At 42.0% G+C, this 23,761-nt stretch overlaps 1 protein-coding gene and 1 non-coding gene across 2 annotated transcripts in view; one reads left to right on the plus strand and one right to left on the minus strand.

Moving 5' to 3' along the window:
* The window catches only part of LOC126162862 (transforming growth factor-beta-induced protein ig-h3), a 330,320-nt gene that overhangs the window by 63,368 nt on the left and 243,191 nt on the right, over positions 1–23,761 (minus strand). The window lies entirely within an intron of this gene.
* Trnas-cga (transfer RNA serine (anticodon CGA)) lies at positions 15,812–15,887 on the plus strand. Its single transcript has one exon. It is a non-coding gene; the product is annotated as a tRNA-Ser (tRNA).

Here is a 23,761-nt window from a genome sequence, read left to right on the forward strand (position 1 = left end):
GGTTGAAAATTTTGCTTTTGATAATTTATTGTTGGTGAAGCTAAAAGAGAGGTCGGGGACGGTGGTTGAGTGTGTCACTCGAGCTGAATCAATAATCTCGTTTGAAAACTTTTGATGGTGGCAACACTGGCGTCAGCCATCGTGGAATGCTGAGCTGATGCGCGTGATCCAAACATTTTTGTGATGCTACCAACAAAGCAAACATTCCATAATACTTTTCTTGTTACCCAGTATTGAATTAATGAAAAGTTAAGCTGTGAACACGTACTTCTGGACAAAAACAACGCCTATGAAGAAATATATCCATAGGAGTTGTGGATTTAACCTTTCATGGGGATTCGTTTACCTGACGAAAATAAAGATAAGGTCAATCTTACAGCGACTTATGACAGCATACATTAGTGCTAGGTAATGTTGTAGTCAACGTGGTGAAAGGGTACTGGAAGAGACGAGGCTAGAATCCCTGTCTGGCCATCCTGGTTTAACTTCCCATAATTTAACTGAAACATTCAACAGAGCGCCAGGACAGTTCCTTAATCCAGGCCCCAGTAGTCTCATTCCCTTTCTAAACAACTAATCTATTCCGGAATGCATTTAAGTCCAGAAAATGAACTCTAAACTTCCGTTACAAACTCTACGCTCCTATCACTTGTTCAGAATCTATAAAAAATTTATCAGATTACATTACCGAAAAACCGGATAATCACACGAATTTCCCCAACATTTTAGTGTTATTTCAGCACGTGAAATTATTGGTTATTTACTCAGGTTCCTTACGGCTCTCAGAAGAGAACTTACGTTGTCACACAACGAGCACAGCATATTTTGTTCGCATAACGCCGTTAAAAAATGATTTTTTGTAATAAGAGATTATGCCGTTAACAGTACAGCGAAAGGCTGTGATGTAATACAGGTACGTGAAACTCTCGAACAGAATAAAAGCAGTGTGCCCAAAGGAAGTGGGCCACTTAATGCTCATCTTTCTGTAAGTTAAGCAAATTAATGGAAACCCACAGTTCCTATGTTTAGCGTTCACTGAAGAAATGCCACAATTTCCAGACGGTGTGCGCAAACATTGCAATAAAGAATAAATCGAGTATAACCTTCTAAAGGGCGGCTAATGAAATTTTCATGGACATTTAAAAAAAGCTCCTAGCCAATTCTCTGTTACTAAACTTTAAAAAAAAACATACTATATGCAGTTCAGAAATTACGAAAGGTTCCCTGCCAGTATATGCTTACAATGTGACAAGCAAAGAGAAGTTGACAAAGATGATATAAAATAAAAAAAGGTAGTGTAGTATGCTTACTTTGATTCCATAATGGCATATGGGTTTATTATCTGTCACTCAAAAGCCAAGCTAACGTTCTCCGCTCCCAAAAACATGCAATACGAATTATTTGTGGTGTGAACTCAAGAACGTCCTGCAGATGGCTGTTTTAGAGACTGAGGGTACCAACTACTGCTCCCCAATATATTTATTCCTTAATGAAATTAGTCATTAAAAATACATCTTTTTTGAAACTAACAGTTTAGTTCATGGAATCAGTACCAGAAATAACTTTCACGAAAATTTAAAGTCACTTTTGGTCCAGAAATGTGCCCACTGTTTACTACTACACATTTCCAACAACACGCCAGCAGCCATAAAACTATAAATAATAATCAAGTTCAGTTTGACAAGAGTAAAAGATTTATCGCTGGCCAACTCCTGCTCCATTTATGAATTTCTTAGCAGAACCGACTGATGCAGGTATGGTATCAATAATATCACAATGTGAATATTGCGTACAATTTGACTTCCGTACAGATTGTGCAATAATGCGATTGTTGTAAATAAGTGCTGCAAGAGGTTTTTATTACATTTTTATTTGATGGAAATGGAAATGAGCGTGTGGCGTCATTGGCCGGGAGGCCCCTTACGGGGCACGTTCGGCCGAGTTAGTGCAGGTCTTATTACAGTCGACGCCACATTGGCTGACCTGCGCGCCGGATGGGGATGAAATGGTGTTGAAGACAGTACAACACCCAGTCCCTGGGCGGAGAAAATCCCCGATCCAGCCGGGAATCGAACCCGAGCCCGTAGGTCGGCAATCCGTCACGCTGAGCACGCAGCTATCGGGGCGGACATTTTTATTTGATAATGCGTGGCAACAATAGCCTAAGAATTATATGTACCGAAGTGTATTGAACATTTAATATTTGGCGACCTGTTTTATATCCTTTTGAATGTAAATAAGCTTAAGATTTTTTTTTTTTTTTACCGATTCCACATCCTCAAATGCAATTTCGTTTATGATATGTGAAAGGTACATCAGCATATCTGTTTGTAATTTGTAAACATTTATTGTGTATTCTTGTGCTCTGACATGTTCCTAACCCCAGAGTATCTCCTCACTATGGATAAATTGGAACGAAAAGTACGTCTAATGTAATCTAAACCCACTTAGTCAACTCTCACCCTAAATTGTTGCGATAACTGTTTTCTGGGCTAAGAACATTCTTAAGGATTTCACAGATTCGCTTTACAAGTATTACTTCATTTCTGCACATTTTTAAAATATTGCAAGGAAATTCTGCGCATAAAAATGAACGAAATGCATAGCATTCCAGTGTTTTGGATTTTCCCTGACAACTAAAAAAAAGTTAAATCATATGTGTAGTTTTTGTGAGAAACACACACTACGCTACCATGTCGCGTCGACGGCACTACATTGCTCTGCACCGTAACGTGGTCTTGTTGGTAATAAAACGGAATGTGAGGTATGAGACGCTGAACACTGTAGGGCTGTGAACGTTCAAACTTTAGTCAGTGATACGAGGACACCCATGCAGAAATTATATATATATATATATATACACACACTTCTGTACAATGCATTGTTTCGGTGTAAATTTGCGCACTAAATGTTTATGAGCCCTTACATTGCTCTGTGCTTCGAGAAATGGAAGTGAATGCACCTTTTTCATAGCTCTTAGCTCTTTAGAAGTAAGTATAATCTGGGTGCGAAGGGATTTACGTAAAATCACAAGATGCGTTATTTGTGTAAAATTCCAGTCACGCATTTAGTTGGACACTCAAGAATATTTAACCTTTGGAGTCTCGACAACACGAAAAAACAATTTTAAAATTTATCACATAATCTTATCGTAGTAAGAAACAAACACAAGGAGAAATTGTTAAAAAGTAAACTAAGTTGTTTTAAGGAGGGTTTTTCAGTACCAGAAATAACTTTCACGAAAATTTAAAGTCACTTTTGGTCCAGAAATGTGCCCACTGTTTACTAATACACATTTCCAACAACACGCCAGCAGCCATAAAACTATAAATAATAATGAAGTTCAGTTTGACAAGAGTAAAAGATTTATTGCTGGCCAACTCCTGCTCCATTGATGAATTTCTTAGCAGAACCGACTGATGATTTCCGCTGAGAAAAACAGAATTTTATCACTCGTTTCATATGATATATTTGAAAGCATATTCGCATTTTTCCTAGAGAAAATCTCAATTCTCGAAATTTCCATAAACTGACGATATCTAAAACTAATTATAGTCCTAAATAACAAGCAAAAATTGGCCTAAATTTCAATAAACTTTGTGTCACAACTACGTACTGCCCTTGCGTTTTCATTTCGATAATACTCATAAAAGCAGTAGTACAACGGCAAATTTACGTTCAGTAACTTAGATATACTTACTTTCAATGGGCTCAGTACGGGCACAATCTCGTACAATCACGTAGCACGCTCTCCGCGCCGGCTGTTCCTTTGAACGCTATTAACTATCTGCTATAGTGCAGCACATAGATAGAAGAACATCAGTATGTCACTAGAAGTCTCTGTATTGCACTAGCATCGGTGGTTTCATGCAAATGGCACTGATACTTGAAAAAACAAATTAAAATAAATGGCGGTTTCAAGCAGAAACCACTGGGTTAAGGTAGTGGAAGACATTAAAGATCGTCTAGGCCTCCAAGCGCAAAACTGTTCATACATCGGACTGACGTCGCAAGAGCACGCAGTCAAACATTCCACGCTAAACCACCATCGAAGCGTGACGACACTGCATCCTCGAGCGTAGTCAGGCACACGTCAACTGCGATCCGGCGTGGTTGTCCATCAACAAGAGAGTAGATGTTTCCGGTAAGGCTCCTACACATGCACCAACAGAGCGACCGCCCGCCGGACAATTTCGATGTGTGTAAGCGTTTCGACCGACCGACCGACCGACGAACAATCCTTATCGGGATGTCGGGCGGGTAGGACAGTGTGCGAGGCGGACGAAACTTTCAGTTGAGTGTTTCTGGAGAAAATTAAAAACTGCAGATGTTTGTGGGACACGTCGTGCGAGTACAGCAACAAAGATGAAAGAAATGTAGTTTTCATTTAATGAATCCGCAACAGATCTTTGCTTTAAATATATCATATGAAATGATGGGTAATTAAATACTGTATTTCTCAGTGGATAGAGGAGAAACGTCCATCAACATTCTGTATTTGTATGTTTTATTTCCGATACTAATCGGAAATGAAATCTAAAAACCGAAATATCAACATTCAACTGACGTTAATTCACATAATGTACTTGCTTCATTGTCATAAGTTTTAAAATTCCCCGGCCTATATCCAAGTCCTCTGCTGTAAAAGGCAAATTGCGTGATTTTTTTAAATGTCTAACAGTTACTACGAGGGCAGTTCAATAAGTAATGCAACACATTTTTTTTATCGGCCAATTTTGGTTGAAAAAACCGGAAATTTCTTGTGGAATATTTTCAAACATTCCCGCTTCGTCTCGTATAGTTTCATTGACTTCCGACAGGTGGCAGCGCTGTACGGAGCTGTTAAAATGGCGTCTGTAACGGATGTGCGTTGCAAACAACGGGCAGCGATCGAGTTTCTTTTGGCGGAAAACCAGGGCATCTCAGATATTCATAGGCGCTTGCAGAATGTCTACGGTGATCTGGCAGTGGACAAAAGCACGGTGAGTCATTGGGCAAAGCGTGTGTCATCATCGCCGCAAGGTCAAGCAAGACTGTCTGATCTCCCGCGTGCGGGCCGGCCGTGCACAGCTGAGACTCCTGCAATGGCGGAGCGTGCGAACACACTCGTTCGAGATGATCGACGGATCACCATCAAACAACTCAGTGCTCAACTTGACATCTCTGTTGGTAGTGCTGTCACAATTGTTCACCAGTTGGGATATTCAAAGGTTTGTTCCCGCTGGGTCCCTAGTTGTCTAACCGAACACCATAAAGAGCAAAGGAGAACCATCTGTGCGCAATTGCTTGCTCGTCATGTGGCTGAGGGTGACAATTTCTTGTCAAAGATTGTTACAGGCGATGAAACATGGGTTCATCACTTCGAACCTGAAACAAAACGGCAATCAATGGAGTGGCGCCACACCCACTCCCCTACCAAGAAAAAGTTTAAAGCCATACCCTCAGCCAGTAAAGTCATGGTTACAGTCTTCTGGGACGCTGAAGGGGTTATTCTGTTCGATGTCCTTCCCCATGGTCAAACTATCAACTCTGAAGTGTATTGTGCTACTCTTCAGAAATTGAAGAAACGACTTCAGCGTGTTCGTAGGCACAAAAATCTGAACGAACTTCTCCTTCTTCATGACAACGCAAGACCTCACACAAGTCTTCGCACCCGAGAGGAGCTCACAAAACTTTAGTGGACTGTTCTTCCTCATGCACCCTACAGCCCCGATCTCGCACCGTCGGATTTCCATATGTTTGGCCCAATGAAGGACGCAATCCGTGGGTTGGCTCCGACATCGACCAGTGGAATGGTACCGTGCAGGCATACAGGCCCTCATTTCAAGGTGGCGTAAGGCCGTAGCATTGAATGGAGATTACGTTGAAAAATAGTGTTGTGTAGCTAAAAGATTGGGGAATAAACTGGTGTATTTCAATGCTGAATAAAGCAACCTCTGTTTCAGAAAAAAAATGTGTTGCATTACTTATTGAACTGCCCTCGTACATGCTTCATTTCTTATGTAACTGTTGTTGTCTTTCTTAGATGATGTGCGCCACCACCATGTGTGGTCTTTCTTCTTCGAATCTGAAATCTGTTCCTCAAATTTACATTTCATCTCTTATGTTACATACATAAATGAATTAATAACGTCCGCAGCTCGTGGTCGTGCGGTAGCGTTCTCGCTTTCCACGCCCGGGTTCCCGGGTTCGATTCCCGGCGGGGTCAGGGATTTTCTCTGCCTAGTGATGACTGGGTGTTGTGTGATGTCCTTAGGTTAGTTAGGTTTAAGTAGTTCTAAGTTCTAGGGGAGTGATGACCATAGATGTTAAGTCCCATAGTGCTCAGAGGCATTTGAATTAATAACGTTTACATGTACATCTTCTGTTTCACTTATTTTGCCTTACCATGATCTATTTCCTCATGGAACTGTAAATCGTATTACAGGTTCCAGGAATCATTTTAAATGATAATTATGGGAATGCAACAGCAATGAATTTGAGGTCTTCTTAGCTTATGCCAGTGGCTAGAAGTCATAACGTAACTAACAACCTCTCTCATGCCTATATTCTCTTACGTTAAGAATGGTTTGATGATGTTCGGCACCTCCGAAATGTATGATTCATTCATTCGTAGATAATTAAGAAAATGTCGGATCCAGCTGCTTAAGTAACAGAACATGAGTAAATTTCTTTCCTTGCATTAGCTACGTCTTTACCCACAGTTCTCTCTTTGTTTTTGGCCTTGTTAACTCTAAAACAGCCAAGGAAAACCCCTGTTTTTGTTTCTATGTAAAGCCAAGCCTATGGGGCCTATAAATGGCGCGCGCTATCAAGTGCCAACACCAAAACTTCAGACCTCCATGTATGAGGTTATGCTGAGATGTGTACAGTTGAATGCCAGCGAATATGTAGCCTCACGAAGTCGTTCAATGATACCTAGTTGCCGAGTATAAAATACTAACGGGCAGTTAAATGTAATAATAACTGCGTGCGGCGTCTCCTTATTAGGCCCTAATAGTAGATTGAGTTCATCCATAAGAAAGAAACTGCATTGGTGACTGAGCGCGAGATCGCTGCCTGCCGTCGGGTTGCCGCCACTGCGGAGGACTAGCCAGATGTGTTTCTTGCGCATTACTTTAAAGCTTATTAGAGCCCCCGCTGGCGTGAAGAAGACAAATGGTGACGCCAGAACGCTAATCCAGCGGAAAAGAACTTCTCGGTAATTAGCAGACGAGGCAGAAGCGACGGGAAGCAGTAGTTCAGGAGGAAAATTTGTCTTGCAGAGACACGGCAGATATTCGCGCATTTTCGCAAGAGTGCTTCTTCGGCTGGGGAGGGAGGGAGCGATGTACACCCTATGTTGAAATTAACGGTTATTGTGTTTCTTTTCCCTTCAGCTTTTTGGGAATATGTTGGCGTATTACGTTATGAAATCGATAACAGGAAAATGCATTACAATACTTAACACAAAAAAAATCAACGTGCTTCTTGACACATTACAGACAGAAACCGTATATGAATGCTGTGTGATAGCAAGTGGTGGATATAATTCCTGTTCGACGCATCACAATATACCCGGCCATAAAGCTGAAAATTTCGTACATTAAACTCGTTAATAGCTGTCAAAATACAGTGTGTGAGGTCACAATCCACATGCCTTTACAAAGATTTATAACCGACTCCGGCCACACGAAAAGCAATGCAGCGGCAACTAATACCTTAAGAGTAAAAGTCGTGTTTCTCGCATTGCGACAACGTTTCAGTAGTAATATGTTTACTTCCATGCTCCACACGACGTGAGACCCACGTTAGGTAACAGTAGGAAGCATTATGGGCGGACAATCAATTGAACTACTTAATATTACACCGTGTCCAAGTTTTAAGTATGACAAAACGCAAGTGAAAGAGCAGAAAATTCGCTACATTATCTGATATTTTGGACCTGCGAACAATAGAATAATAATTAAATTACTAATTAACAGTCAGGGATTTTCTCTGCCTCGTGATGGCTGGGTGTTGTGTGCTGTCCTTAGGTTAGTTAGGTTTAAGTAGTTCTAAGTTCTAGGGGACTGATGACCATAGATGTTAAGTCCCATAGTGCTCAGAGCCATTTTTTTTACTAATTAACATTTATCCGCTACATAGTTTAGTATGTTTATGGCAGAGACCGAAAGTGAGAGGTAAATAATCAACTACATGAAAAGACACGAAACTATGTAAGGGTTGTGACAGCCTTATTATGATCTGTGTGGAACTACGTTAATCGAGAGAGGAAAAGAGAATTCGGGAACTGACTTAATTGCTTAACAGGGTTTTCAGGAATAATACATACCAGTTAACAGATACATTTACACCTAACGTCCTTTTTCTGTTGTTTTAAATTCATTACAGTTTGCGGATAGCAAATTTTTTTGTTGATGTTTTGTCTCTCTATGACTTAGCTTTGTCTTCGAGAATGAAGAGAAACTTAAATAAATTCTATAGCAAATTTTTTTTTTGACGTTTAACTTCCTTCCTGTCAACAGAATGGACAGAGGAGAATGTATGTGGTGATAAAAACTGCAATCGGGCAAAAACGAACAAATCGTTACCTTACTACGAAAGCCATCTCTAACCAGAATATTAGAATGTGTGTGTGAGAGAGGGGGGGGGGTGGCGTAGAATAGCGAGACAAACACAAATATTTCCAGCACAGGATCTTTCTGGGGCTCTCCAACGCCTCCGCAAAGAGCCTACTCCACTGAAACTGCTTCGCTGCTTTAATTAAGCAACTGAGTGGGAAAATATAATTCACTGTGGCGTCGTACAGCTAATTTGCGTAAGCGACGTCCTCTCTCTGCAGTAGTTTCACTTAACACTAATTGAGCGTAAGCTATGTAATTATAGCAATATAGTCTGAATAAAGTGAAATAGGAGTGTCACAGCTTCCGCCACCACTTCTGCTGACTTGTCTGCAGGATGTCTAGACAGCTGCTTGTGAAAATCGGAGACACAGTAGCGTCACATTAAAACGGTGAGAATTATATAGTGAAATATCATGATGTTGCATTGGAAACGCTCTTTGTCCTGTCTAAGTTCAGGGAGGAAATACAATTAGTGGAAGAAGATCTCACAGACATGTAATGGTTTATACTGTTGCCGTACAATCGCACATTCCGAAACTGGATTGCCGGAAGTTGCGATTCTACCCATCCGCGTTGACATATGACGTCTTCAGAATGGCTGACATTCTTTTTTCAAAAGTATACAATATGACGACCGTGAGGTATCTCATTACGCAGATGACTGGATGTTTGTGTAGTCCTCAGCATTTCATCATCATTCATCAAAATGGTGACATTGGACTGAGCAACGGTTGGGAATTAGTACGGGCGCTGATGACCGAGCAGTTGAGCGCCCCACAAACCAAACATCATCATAATCAACTCATCACGCCTACAAACAAACATAAGTAACACGCGAAATATTGAACACCAGCAATACAATGAAACTAACGGGACAACCGCAGGAACTAGGGGGTTTCAGGTGGGGACACACTAAATATACGACAACAAGAATAACACCACTCCAAAACAAATATTAGCCTAACCCAAAAACGCACACGAAATTCTCATCATTCAATTTATCCATAAAATGCAAACACGAAAACCGTTGGTGTCGTAAATTTTGCTTGATCTATATAGCTCAAACGGAACCCTCGACATCAGGAACTCACAAAAAACTGGAAAACCTGATATCGCAAATTTCGCTTGACCCACCATACCTACCATTATAAACTACTGTTTAAAAACTTCAGTTATCAACAAGAGCCAAAAATTCATAAAATACTGAATCACTACTCCAACATAATTTCGATGCCCTCATCTCAAAGAAAATTAAGCACATAAACAAATGCACAAACCTGTTATATACAGGGTGGAGAAAAATTGTGCCACGAAATTTAAACCCTGGATAGCTGATGCCAGTAGGAACCAAAATTACTAATGTTGTGTGTGTAGGTCGACAACGACCCATTTGTAAACTACAGAAAATTGCCGCCATGGGCTCCGATTGGCCGTGGGATATATATATAATTTGTGATACCAGGTTTTCCAGTCCTTTGTGAGTTCCTGGTGTCGAGGGTTCCGTTTGTGCGATATAGATCAAGCAAAATTTACGACACCAACAGTTTTCGTTTTTGTATTTTATGGTTCCACTGAATGATGAGAATTGCGTGTGCTTTTATTGGGTTAGGCTAATATTTGTTTAGACACTAAAAAAAACCATAATAAATATTACTGAAATCCACTGGAAACACCACATACAACAGGGGACTGATGACCATAGATGTTAAGTCCCATAGTGCTCAGAGCCACCACATACAACAGTCCCTAGTTTGGGAAGGAGAGACTTCGCACCATTTCATAAATTCCACACATTACAGACACTTCACACATTCCGCCAACACTAGAGAAATTTACTTATATCAGCATATCAACGATCATAGCAGCAACCAAACGAACGACAAGTAAATTTCGTCGTAAGATACGTAACTATTAGTAAACGAAAAATCAAAAAATTAACATTCAGTCCATTAACAACACAATGACCTGAAAATTTCAAAACCGGAAACAAATCAGAAGCCAATAACTAACGATATTAAAATAACTCACTGACAAAACAACAAAAACGAGCTCGCAAAATACCGAGTAACACACAGCACTTAGCCCAGTGCCACACTAACATTACTCACAAACGACTTCTACACACAAAAATCCCACATTAAACACTGCTTAAATTTTAAATTAAAATCATCATCAATGGTGGCCGAAGAATCCGACAGAAGAAGTCGCCCTCGTTCTACCAACGGCAGGGTGGACGAACAGACAGAGGTTCAGGGCACTCTCTTGCCCCTTAGGGCGAGTAACTGCCCCTATAAGGCGGATGTATCAGCAATGATCAATGGCATAAGGATGCAGAAGACAATGGGTATCACTGCATTGAAGACGTACAAGGTGCATCCATAAAACATGTGGCATGTACCTGAAAAAGTGTCATGAAGGTATTTCCATTAGCAAAACGATCCAGATTAGTCTCCTGTTCGGATCTCCGCGAGGGGACTGCCAAGGGGGAGATGACCCTGAGAAAAATATGGAATAACCAACGAAAGGATAAAATTTACACGCCAGAAGGCGGAATCTCAGAAGTTTGAACGAGGCAGGAAAGCTAGAAAATCTGAAAAGGAAAGGTGCAAAGGCTCGATCTAGATATAGTGGGAGTCAGTAAAGTGAAAGGAGGATTTCTGGTCAGACGAATATACGGTAATTTAAAGAGAAAGCAGGCAGCAGAAAATGGTATAACGGGAAAATGATTCGTTACGAATAGGAAAGCAGGGGAGAGAGTGAGCTACTGTGAACATCTCAGTGATAGGATTGTACCCATCAGATTTGACAGAAAGCCAACGCCGACACCGAAAGTACAGGTATAAACGCCGACGTCGCAAGCAGAAGATAAAGAGACAGAGAAAATGTATGCGGACCTGAACGCGTCATTCAGTATGTAAAGAGAAATGGAAATTTAATCATGGGAGACTGGAACGCGATTGTAAGGGAAGTAACACAAGAAAGCTTTACGGGAGAATGTGGACTTGGCAGTAGGAATGAGAAAGGAAATGGAGTAACTGAGTTCTGCAATAAATTTTAGGTATAAGTTTTGCAATAAATTTCAGATGATAATAACGAACACTCTGTTCAAGATCACAAGCAGAAGAGATATACTTGGAAAAGAACCTGAGACACGGAAGTTTCCAGCTGGATCACATCATGGTCAGACAGAGATTCCGAAATGAGATATTGGATTATAAGGTATACTCATGTGTAGATATAGACTCAGAAAAAAATTTAGTAATGATAAAGAGTAGGCTGGAGTCTACGAGAAGCGTCCGGAAGAATCAGTATGGAAGGAAGTAAGATACTGAATTAGTGAGGAAGCATGACACGAGTTTGAAGTTCGCTAAGGATTTGGATATTGCTATGAGCAACGCCAGAGTAAGCAGTTAAGCAGTTCAGCTGAAGAGGAGTGGGAATGTCTAAAACGGATTGTCACATATGTTGGAGATTTTTTATTTATTTATTCTTTTCAGAAGCATTTACGATGTATCAAATAATGTACAATATTTACATATCGTGTGTGTATATATATTTACAAGACAATTATTTACACTTTTGCGCCCATAAGTTAGCGACCTCTGCTGCATTTGGCGTTGCATGTAGCAGGTCTTCTGTTATGCATGTTGCTGGACATTGGGTGCACTGGAGCAGGTGGAAGGGCGTCTGCGTTGCTCCACACTCACAGTGACGGCTCCTCTACGAAACCCCATTTAGTCAGATTACTCTTACTTTTCGTGACACCCGAGCGTAGTCCGTTGAGGGATCCCCATGTACTCCAATTCTCTGTGTAGCCGGGTGGTAGTCTTTCGCTTGGTGTAATTCGTCACACAGTATTGGTGAGCCATGCACGCCATAGTTCGATTCAGCATTGCTGTGATACCCCAACTAGAGCCTCGGTAGATCTGAGGGAGCCCTTTCTGGATTTTAGTCGTAGGTTTGCTGGTTGATAGCCATGTAGGGGGTGAGCTTCAGAAGTTTCTGATTTTTTCTTCTCACTTTTTGCTGCTACATCTCGGCGGATGTCGGGGGATGCAATTCCCGCGAGACTGTACAGTTTATCCAGAGGAGTAGGCTTCAGGCAACCGGTGGTGATACGACAAGTATCATTAAGAGCGACATCTACTGTTTTGGCATAGCAAGAATTGAGCCACACTGGGCTTGTGTATTCTCCGGCAGAGTAACACTGTTGGCGTGTGCTCTCCACGTTGTGCCTGATAGCTTTCTGGTGATATTGTTCCTCGCTGCCACTTCTTGCTTGGTATTAGGCGGTGCCTCTTATATGTTAATTCACGGTCAAGGGTGACCCCTAGGTATTTGGGATACGTACAGTGTTCTAGTGATGTTTCTTCCCAGGTGATTTTGAGGGCTGTAGCTGCTGCCGGTTTTTAAGATGGAAAGCACAAGTCTGTGTTTTTTCAGGATTTGATCTCAACTGGTTTTCCCTGTAGTAAGCTGACAGTTCTCTCAATGATTTGAACAGATCTCTTCAATAGTTTCAAAGCAGCGGGCTTGGGCGGTGATAGCACAATCATCTGCATAGATGAAGCTCTGTGTTCCTTCAGGTAGTGGTACCTCTCACTTGCGGTCTCTGCCATAAACATACTAAACTATGTAGCGGATAAATGTTAATTAGTAATTTAATTATTATTCTATTGTTCGCAGCTGGAGCAAGCACACTACGCTGGGGTAATCCGTTTTTCTGTGATCTCCATCTGCTTCTCTTGCCCTGGAATTCAACAAAAAATCTTCTGTTTTCAAGGAGATTCCTTATGAAACAGGTTAGCTGGTAGTCTCTAGTGGCATTGTACAGCTTCATAAGAAGTCTTCTATGATTAACTGTGTCATAAGCTGCTGTCAGATCTATAAATATATGTTGGAGGGAGAAACATAGGTACGAAGAAGAAACCTTGGGCAACAGAAGAAGTACTTTAACTGATCGACGAAAGAAGGAAATACAAAAACGTTCAGCGAAAGACAGGAACACAGCAATACAAATCTCTCAGAAATGAAATAAACAGGAACTGCAAGGCAGATAAGGCGAAATGGCTCTCCGAAGAACGTGAAGAAATCTAAAAAGAAATGGTTGTCGATAAGACTGACTCAACGTATACAAAAGTCAAAAAACAACCTTCTGTGAAATGAAATGCAAGGATAGTAACATGAAGAGTGCAATGGGAATTCCACTATAAAATGCGGACGAGAGAGCGGTTAGGTGGAAAGAGTATATTGAAGGCCTTTGTGAGGGAGAGGAGTTGTCTGATGACATGGATTCGATATGGAAGGCATGTGGAATCCAGTATTAGTGTCAGAATTTAAAAGGCTCTGGAATACTTGAGATCAAATAAAGCAGAAGGGATAGACAACATTCCATCGAAATTTCTGAAATCATTGGGGGAAGTGGCAACCAAAAGATTATTCAAGTTGGTGTTTAAAATCTATGAGACTGGCTAAGTACCATCAAACTTTTGGAAAAACGTCATCGACACAACTCCCAAGAGAGCAAGGCAAAATAGGTGCGAAAACTGTCCCACGATCAGCTTAACAACTCATGCATCCTATCTGCTTACAAGAATAATATACAGAATAATGGAAAACTGAGGATCTATTAGTTGGTGATCAGTTTGGCTTTAGTAAAGGTAAAGGTGCCAGAGAGGCAGTTCTGACGTTGTGTTTGGCAATGGAAGCAAGGCTGAAGAAAGATCAAGACATGCTTATAGGATTTGTCGACGTGGATAATAGTTCGACAACGTAAAATGGTGCAAGATGTTCGAAATTCTGAGAAAAACAAGACTAAGAAATGGGGAAAATGGATAATATTCCGCACGTAAAAGGACCATGAGGAAACAATAAGACTGTAAGACTACGAACGAAGTCCTCAGATTTAAAAGGATGGAAGGCAGGGATGCAATCTTTCGCCACTACCGTTCAATCTATAGATTGAAAAAACAATGAAGGAAATAAAAGAAAGGTTCAAGAGCGAGATTAAAATTCAACGTGAAAGAATATCAGTGATGAGTTTCGCTTACCACTTTTCAACCTTGAGTGAAAGTGAAGAAAAATTACAGGATTTGTTGAATGTAATGAGTGTCTAATGAATACAGAACATGGAGTAAGAGTAAACCGGAGAAAAACAAAAATTATGAGAAGTAGCAGTAATGGGAGCAGTGAGAACCTTAACATAGAAGTTGGTGGTCACGAAGTAAACGAAGTTACGTAATTCTGCAACCCATGACAGACGAAGCAAGGACGAAAAAAGCAAACTAGCGCAAACAAAGTGGGCACTGCTGGACAAGAGAAGGCTACTGGTATGAGACATAGACCTTAATTTGAAGAACAAATTTCAGAGAATGTACGTCTGGTACCATGGACAATGGGAAAACCGGAACAAAAGAATCGAATCGTTGAGATTTCGTGGTATAGAAGATTCTCACGTAAGTGCTTGACAGAAGGTTCATCAAACCATCTCTGAATTGCAGTCAATACTAATTCTTTGAATTTAAGCCATGTCTGGTCTATGCTTACATAATTTGCAACGATTAGGGATTGTGTCTTAGGAACGGAACTGGTTTCTCTTTATCTGCTTTTGTGAGTATTTGGGTCGATCAAAAAGTTTCCGTTTGAGGAGGTTGCTGCAGCATATATAAAACGTAGAGAGATATTGATACGGATATATAAGCACCGACATGTAGCTAAGGGGTAAGTGTGACATTCGTGTCTTTCCGACGTGCGTGGGGTAAAAGCGGACTAAACGTGTCCAAACAGGACCAACATGCTGCTATTCTTTTCATGGCTGCCGAAGGACAAACACCAGTAGACAGCCATCGTAGAACTAAGAATGTGTATGGGGCAGCGCGGCTGTCGAAAACCACCTGTGTGGAATGGTGTTCAAAGCTCATGATAACGCAAGTGCCCATGTGGCAAATGTCGTAACGTAGAAGTTGCTCAACTCACGTGGGAGACACTCGAGCAGGCAGGAAGTTTCATATCAGCGCACACTCCGCTGCAGAGTGAAAATCTCATTCTGGAAACATCCCCCAGGCTGTGGCTAAGCCATGTCTCCGCAATATCCTTTCTTTCAGGAGTGCTAGTTCTGCAAGGTTCGCAGGAGAGCTTTTGTAAAGTTTGGAAGGTAGGAGATGAGGTACTGGCAGAAGTAAAGCTGTGAGGACGGGGCGTGAGTCGTGCTTGGGTAGCTCAGTTGGTAGAGCACTTGCCCGCGAAAGGCAAAGGTCCCGAGTTCGAGTCTCGGCCGGCACACAGTTTTAATCTGCCAGGAAGTTTCAGTAATGCACTTTGATTGCCGTTCTACCTGTCACAGAGAATTGCTGTACTTATCACTTACATACTAGAGTGAGCGAAATTTCACTGACATCCGACCATGTCTTCTAGACGCTTCACTGCTTCATTTATTCGTCATATACTGCATCGTCTGTTGCCGTTTTGAAGAACCATTTCGCTAGTCACCTGAAGAGATGAAGAAAACTGGGGAAAATTTAAGTAAGAGCGATTAGACGGTAAATCGAACACCGCTATTCGTGAATATCTGTTCCGACTGTAAACCTCCTCCTCCCCCTCATCTTTCCATATAGTGTATTTGCTGAAGCCTATCGCAGAACTCCGCAAGCCTTTCTCCTCTGTCGTTTCTTTCCTCTGTGACCCTGACGAAACCTGCCCCGCGCTGACGTACAAATGTGAATTATAGTGTGACGTCACTGCAATCCTGTGAAATGAATCACTGCGACGAAGGGCACTGCCAATAAAAAGAAGTATATACTTCTCAAATTGTGGTAACTATGATTATCTAATACTAAATAGGAAACAATTTCCTGAGGTTTACTTGAATTCAAACCGCTTTTCGCCTTTTACGGCGTCGTCAGTTGACAGCTCATCCTCAGGTTCAAGAAAGAGCTCCACCTCTACTGATCTAGACGTTTCTTCCTTCTCAAAATAGGCACAAAGCATTTCTGTTGTAACATCCATAGCGGAATGAGTTCCAGTAGCACCAGCAGCAGCAGCAGCAGTAGTAGTAGTAGTAGGAGGAGGAGGAGGAAGAGGAGAGGAACAAGAAGACGCAGAAGACGACGAAGACGCAGAAGACGACGAAGACGCAGAAGACGACGAAGACGCAGAAGACGACGAAGACGCAGAAGACGACGAAGACGCAGAAGACGACGAAGACGCAGAAGACGACGAAGACGCAGAAGATGAAAAAAGAAGTAGAGGATTGCTGAAGCGCCTAAACAAATCTCTATTTGCAATGCGAATGCTGTCATACGTAGGTGATACAAAAATAAAGAAGTTCGCTTACTTTGTTTAATTTCATTCCATAATGTCATACACGACGATTTTTTAGAGTACCTCATCAAACCAAGCTAAAATTTTCTGAGTCGAAACACGCATAATAATTATTTGTTGTGTGAAATCAAGAACTTCATACAGAGGGCTGTTTGGGAACTAGGTAATTAACTACTGCTTCCCAATACATCTGTTCCTTACTGAAATTTTTCATTAAAATATGTCTTTTTTTCAAACCAACAGATCGGTTCATGGAATCAGTATTAGAAACAATAATAATCTTCACAAAGATTTAAAGTCACTTATTTTGATCCAGAAAGATGTCTGTTATTCAGGAACACACATTTTCAGTAACTTGCCAGCAGCCATAAAAAGTTAAGCTACTGATAAAGTTCATTTTAAGGGAATTTAAAGCTCTTATTTGTGGCCAACTCCTTCGACTATATTTTGAATTTCGTAGTAGACTCGACTAATTTGTGTCTGCTACTAATAATACGAAGTAATGAGATTATTACGTACAATCTGCCTTCCGTACAAATTCAGTGCAGTGATGCGATCATTATACTCTTAAGTAAGCGTTGTAAATTTTTTTCTATTTGATGATGCAGGCTGCAGTAGCCTAAGAATTATCATGTGCACCTCTGTATTGAACATTTACGTTTTGTGATAAGGTTATTACTACCTTTTAAACGAAAAATGTTCAAGATTTTTTGAGTTCTTTAGCATCAGTGAGGACCATTTCACTTGCCTTCTGCGGAGGTTCTTTAGCACACATGTTGTTATTTGTCAATATTTACTGTGTACTCATGTTTTCTAACGTGTTCTACATCTTAGAGCATCTCTTCACGATGGGTCTATCGGAACGAAAAGAACATCTGATGTAATTTATTCTCTAATCTCATCACTCGTTTACTCCAGCCCTCCTTTCGTCAAAGACGGATCTACACAACCTCTCGCCGCGATGCGAACAGTATCTTGCCTGCCATAGCTAATGACGAAGTAGACTGAGAAGGTAGCCTGGCCGTAGTAGTCAAAATTTTAATGATATATTAATTTTGTTTCAGGATCTCCACAAAAAGACATTTAGTAGAATCTCAATTTATGGTCACAAATGAAAACGCTGAACTGTATAATTAGTCATTCAGTTTTGAAAATAAGAAAAATATTTGCAGAATATCACCATTCCAGCCTTTAGTATTAGCTAAATGTTGGTAGTATCATTAATTTCAATACGGATATCGTGCTCCATATCAAATGGTTCAAATGGCTCTGAGCACTATGGGACTTAACATCTATGGTCATCAGTCCCCTAGAACTTAGAACTACTTAAACCTAACTAACCTAAGGACATCACACAACACCCAGTCATCACGAGGCAGAGAAAATCCCTGACCCCGCCGGGAATCGAACCCGGGAACCCGGGCGTGGGAAGCGAGAACGCTACCGCACGACAACGAGCTGCGGACCCATATCAATATAAAATCAAGATAAATTTGTGACTCTAGTTTCTGATAACGTTGAGACGGGGTAATTTTTAATTCAGGCTAAGATTTTTATTGTCAGCTCCTGTGACTCGTAATGTTAGGTTAATTTCAAGTACTGTCGATCAGTTCGGAAATACTGAAATTAAACTGCGAGAATAAACAAATCCGTGTGTCTAACGGGGCTATGCAATCACCAAGGAAACTGGTCTGAATGCGATCTGTAGTGCACAATCAGCCTTCGCCCCCCTCTCCCCCACCCCCTATCCACCCGCCCGCGTCATTCAGAAGCCGGCTTCCCTTGCATCTCTACAAGTGTGCCTCTTCTCTTGGTTTCATCTTCTTCTCTCTTGTGGTTGCCATTCCTATGCTCTCATTGTCTCATTCACCTCATGCGTCCCCATACCGTTTCTAGCTAAGTTCCTTTCTTTCCTCAAGCATATATCCTTTTGTATATGAAGATGGTGTCTGTTCTTTCGGACATTTCCGAAAGAACAGATACCACTGGTGACCATGCAGCTCGTTAGAATGAAACTACAATGAAATGAATACCTCTAGCTGCATACGGGCTCCTCGGTGGCTCAGATGGATAGAGCGTCTGTCATGTAAGCAGGATATTCCGGGTTCGAGTCCCGGTCGGGGCACACACTTTCAACTGTCCCCGTGGACCTATATCAACACCTATATGCAGCAAGCGGTATTCATTGTAATATATCCTTTTGTACAAGCACTGCCATTATTATTTGCTCATTAGTCTTGCACTGTAAACGCGAGATTAAATACTTGTCCAAATAAAATCATCTTCGTGACTGCTTAGTCGATCTCTCCGTGTCGCTGTCCATGTACACTGCCTGACGAAGAGAGTGACGCGTCCTGAATGGGAGGAGGAAACGAAATGAATCTTAACAGGTTGAGAGGGTTTGTGACGCTATTTCAGTGATTAAAAATCGAGTCAAATTTACAAACTGCTTGGCAGCATGAATCTACTTACCAGTATGGTTTTGCACCCTTATTGGCCTAGATGCATGAACTGATTCGGTTGGTAAGGCTGTTACATAGCCATTGTATCCTCTACTGAGCCAAGATGGTCCACATCTGTTGTCAACTGGTTCCTCATATCCTGGGTACTATGCTGGGACGGAGTTGTCGTCCTAACTAGGCCCACACGTGTTCTAACAGAAGCAAATCTGGGAATCTTGCTGATCACAGGGGTACTTCAGCATCGCTCAGACGGTTGATGGAGACACGTGCCATATGCGGACGAGCATTGTGCTGTTGAAAAATGGCACCACGATTCTGTTGCGTGAGAAGTAACACCTGAAGACGCGGAATATCCGTGACGTATCATTGTACCGTCTGAGTTCACTCAATCACTGACAACCGTGATCTGAAGTCATACACGATGGCTCCCCTCACAAAGGCGCCAGGACAGCCTGTTCAGAACATCGGGAGTGTGAAACCCTCCGCACGCAGCTGTCATAGGAGCCGACGATTGTCACTTGGGGTAATGCAGAACCACGTTTCGTTGCTGAACACAATGCGGTGCCATCATCAGCCGCTCATACTTCCCGGTCACTCCACCGCTCCAAACGTAGCCGGTTGTGCTATGATGTTAACAATAGTCTGCACTTGGGATGGTACTTACTTTGTCCGGATGCTGCTAGGCTGCAGCCAATGTGATGAGATAACACAGAATGCTGCTCTGTTCTCGGATTTCTAGTGCAAATGTGACGGGTTACAACGTGCCTGGCGCGACCTTTCTGTGTGGTTGTACAGGAAAGTCGAGGACGAGTACAAGTTCCTCACGTTCCCATGCAGTCCAACATCCCGCCAATGTCACCTCCGGAAGTCCCTCAAATCTTGATACTGCACGATTCGACCAGCCGGCCAAATGGAGACCCACAATGTGTCCAATTCCAAGCCCTAGCACGTGGTGATAACGCTGTCTCACACGCGTACGCTGCATCACAGCAATCGATCAACTTCTGACGGCGTCCATGCATCTTGTATACGTCTGGCAAGTACACTAAACACGAACACCACTAATGCACTCTAGTGGTCGTTCTGTCTGTCAGAGAGGATTGTACCCGTCGACAGTGTGTACCTGTTCGAAGCCACATTGTAATTTGACCATGTTTTCTGGGTGCTTCACTTTTTTTGCATTCTACATCTACAGACATCTACATACATACTCCGCAATCCACCATACTGTGCGTGGCGGAGGGTACCTCGTACCACAACTAGCATCTTCTCTCCCTGTTCCACTCCCAAACAGAACGAGGGAAAAATGACTGCCTATATCCCTCTGTACGAGCCCTAATCTCTCTTATCTTATCTTTGTGGTCTTTACGCGAAATGTAAGTTGGCGGCAGTAAAATTGTACTGCAGTCAGCCTCAAATGCTGGTTCTCTAAATTTCCTCAGTAGCGATTCACGAAAAGAACACCTTTCCGCTAGAGACTCCCACCCGAGTTCCTGAAGCATTTCCGTAACACTCGCGTGATGATCAAACCTACCAGTAACAAATCTAGCAGCCCGCTTCTGAATTGCTTCTATGTCCTCCCTCAATCCCACCTGATAGGGATCCCAAACGCTCGAGCAGTACTCAAGAATAGGTCGTATTAGTGTTTTATAAGCGGTCTCCTTTACAGATGAACCACATCTGCCCAAAATTCTACCAATGAACCGAAGACGACTATCCGCCTTCCCCACAAAGGCCATTACATGATTGTCCCACTTCATATCGTTCTACAATGTTACGCCCAAATATTTAATCGACGTGACTGTGTCAAGCGCTACACTACTAATGGAGTATTTAAACATTACAAGATTATTTTGCCTATTCATCTGCATTAATTTACAGTTATCTATATTTAGAGTTAGCTGCCAATCTTTACACCAGTCACAAATCCTGTCCAAGTCATCTTGTACCCTCCTACAGTCACTCAACGAGACACCTTCCCGTATACCACAGCATCATCAGCGAACAGCCACACATTGCTATCCACCCTATCCAAAAGATCGTTTATGTAGATAGCGGACCTACCACACTTCCCTGGGGCACTCCAGAAGATACCCCCACCTCCGATGAACACTCACCATCGAGGGCAACGTACTGGGTTCTATTACTTAAGCATTGAGTGCGCATGTCTCGATAGCGACGTATCTGAGTTTGCTGCTGCTCATTGCTGTTTCGCCAGTAAGTGTCCCGGTAGTCCTTTTCGGGAGGAGACACTACGGTTAGGAGGTCAGAGTGCGAGGCGAGACCTTGGCCTCAGGCCGCTGCCTGGAACGGTGAGATGCGTGCAGAGCCGTGTGGGTGCCGGAGGGGAGGGTGGGGGAACGCGCGACCCGAATCCGCGCCGACTCTCACTCCCAGACGTGGCCGCCGCCTCTGTTCTCCGGTTACCGGCCTCAGAGCGCCCTCAAAGTCACCACGCCCTGCTGCGAACGACAGATCGCCCTTTTCTTTGCGCGTTCGAGCACCTAGCGCAAATGTACTGATTGGCAACAATCATTTGATGGGCTTATTTCAATAGTGGTGCAAGTCCATTTTTGTTCAATCTGAGATACAGAGTCTTAAAGTTAAATAAGCGCTGAAAAACCTGCAGTTGAGATACCAGAAATATTCAAGTATGCACTTGAATATTTCTGGTATCTCAACTGCAGATTTTTCAGCGCTCATTTAACTTTAGGACTCTGTATCTCAGAATGCAGATGTGAAAATTACCGAACTATCAGTTTAATACGCCACAGCTGCAAAATACTGACGCGAATTCTTTACACACGAATGGGAAAACTGGTAGAAGCCGACCTCGGGGAAGATCAGTTTGGATTCCGTAGAAATGTTGGAACACGTGAGGCAATACTGACCCTAAGACTTATCTTAGAAAATAGATTAAGAAAAGGCAAACCTACTTTTCTAGCATTTGTAGACTTAGAGAAGGCTTTTGACAACGTTGACTGGAATACTCCTTTTCAAATTCAAAAGGTGGCAGGGGTAAAATACAGGGAGCGCGAAAGGCTATTTACAATTTGTACATAAACCAGATGGCAGTTATAAGAGTCGAGGGGCATGAAAAGGAAGCAGTGGTCGGGAAGGGAGTGAGACAGGGCTGTAGCCTCTCCCCGATGTTATTCAATCTGTATATTGAGCAAGCAGTAAAGGAAACAAAAGAAAAATCCGAAGTAGGAATTAAAATCCATGGAGAAAAAATAAAAACTTTGAGGTTCGCCGATGACATTGTAATTCTGTCAGAAGAGACAGCAAAGGACCTGGAAGAGCAGTAGAATGGAATGGACAGTCTCTTGAAAGGAGGATATCATATGAATATCAACAAAAGCAAAACGAGGATAATGGAATGTAATCGAATTAAGTCGGGTGTTGCTAAGGGAAATAGATTACGAAATGAGGCACTTAAAGTAGTAAAGGAGTTTTGCTATTTGGGGAGCAAAATAACTCATGATCGTCGAAGTAGAGAGGATATAAAATGTAGACTGGCAATGGCAAGGAAAGCGTTTCTGAAGAAGAGAAATTTGTTAACATCGAGTATAGATTTAAGTGTCAGGAAGTCATTTCTGAAAGTATTTGTTTGGAGTGCAGCCATGTATAGAAGTGAAACATGGACGCTAAATAGTTTGGACAAGAAGAGAATAGAAGCTTTCGAAATGTGGTGCTACAGAAGAATGCTGAAGATTAGATGGGTAGATCACATAACTAACGAGGAGGCATTGAATAGAATTGGGGAGAAGAGGAGTTTGTGGCACAACTTGACAAGAAGAAGGGACCGGTTGGTAGGACATGCTCTGAGGCATCAAGGAATCACAAATTTAGCATTGGAGAGCAGCGTGGAGGCTAAAAATCGTAGAGGGACACCAAGAAATGAATACACTAAGCAGATCAGAAGGATGTAGGTTGCAGTAAATACTGGGAGATCAAGAAGTTAGCACAGGATAGAGTAGCATGGAGAGCTGCGTCAAACCGGTCTCAGGACTGAAGACTACAACAAAAACAACATCTCAGAATGAACAAAAATGGACTTGTACCACTATTGAAATATGCCCTTCATTCATGTGCTATGAAATATCCGTCTCATATTCTTTAGGATTATACTTCCCGAGCTTTCTCTTGTGAATCGAACATGCAATCGCAAGGTAAAAAAAGACGAGCTTTCCATTATACACTCACGACCCGAAACATTCTGACCACCTGCTTAATAGCACGAAAACAATACAACAGACGATTCTGAGTAAATTGGATTCGACAAGTCCTCAACACGTTTCCGCAGGTATGTGGCACCAGACATTTACGCACAGATCATGCGATTCACGTAATTTACGCTCCTGTGGTTGGTGA

This window comes from Schistocerca cancellata, chromosome 2, assembly GCF_023864275.1.
Source record: "Schistocerca cancellata isolate TAMUIC-IGC-003103 chromosome 2, iqSchCanc2.1, whole genome shotgun sequence".
NCBI lineage: Eukaryota > Metazoa > Arthropoda > Insecta > Orthoptera > Acrididae > Schistocerca > Schistocerca cancellata.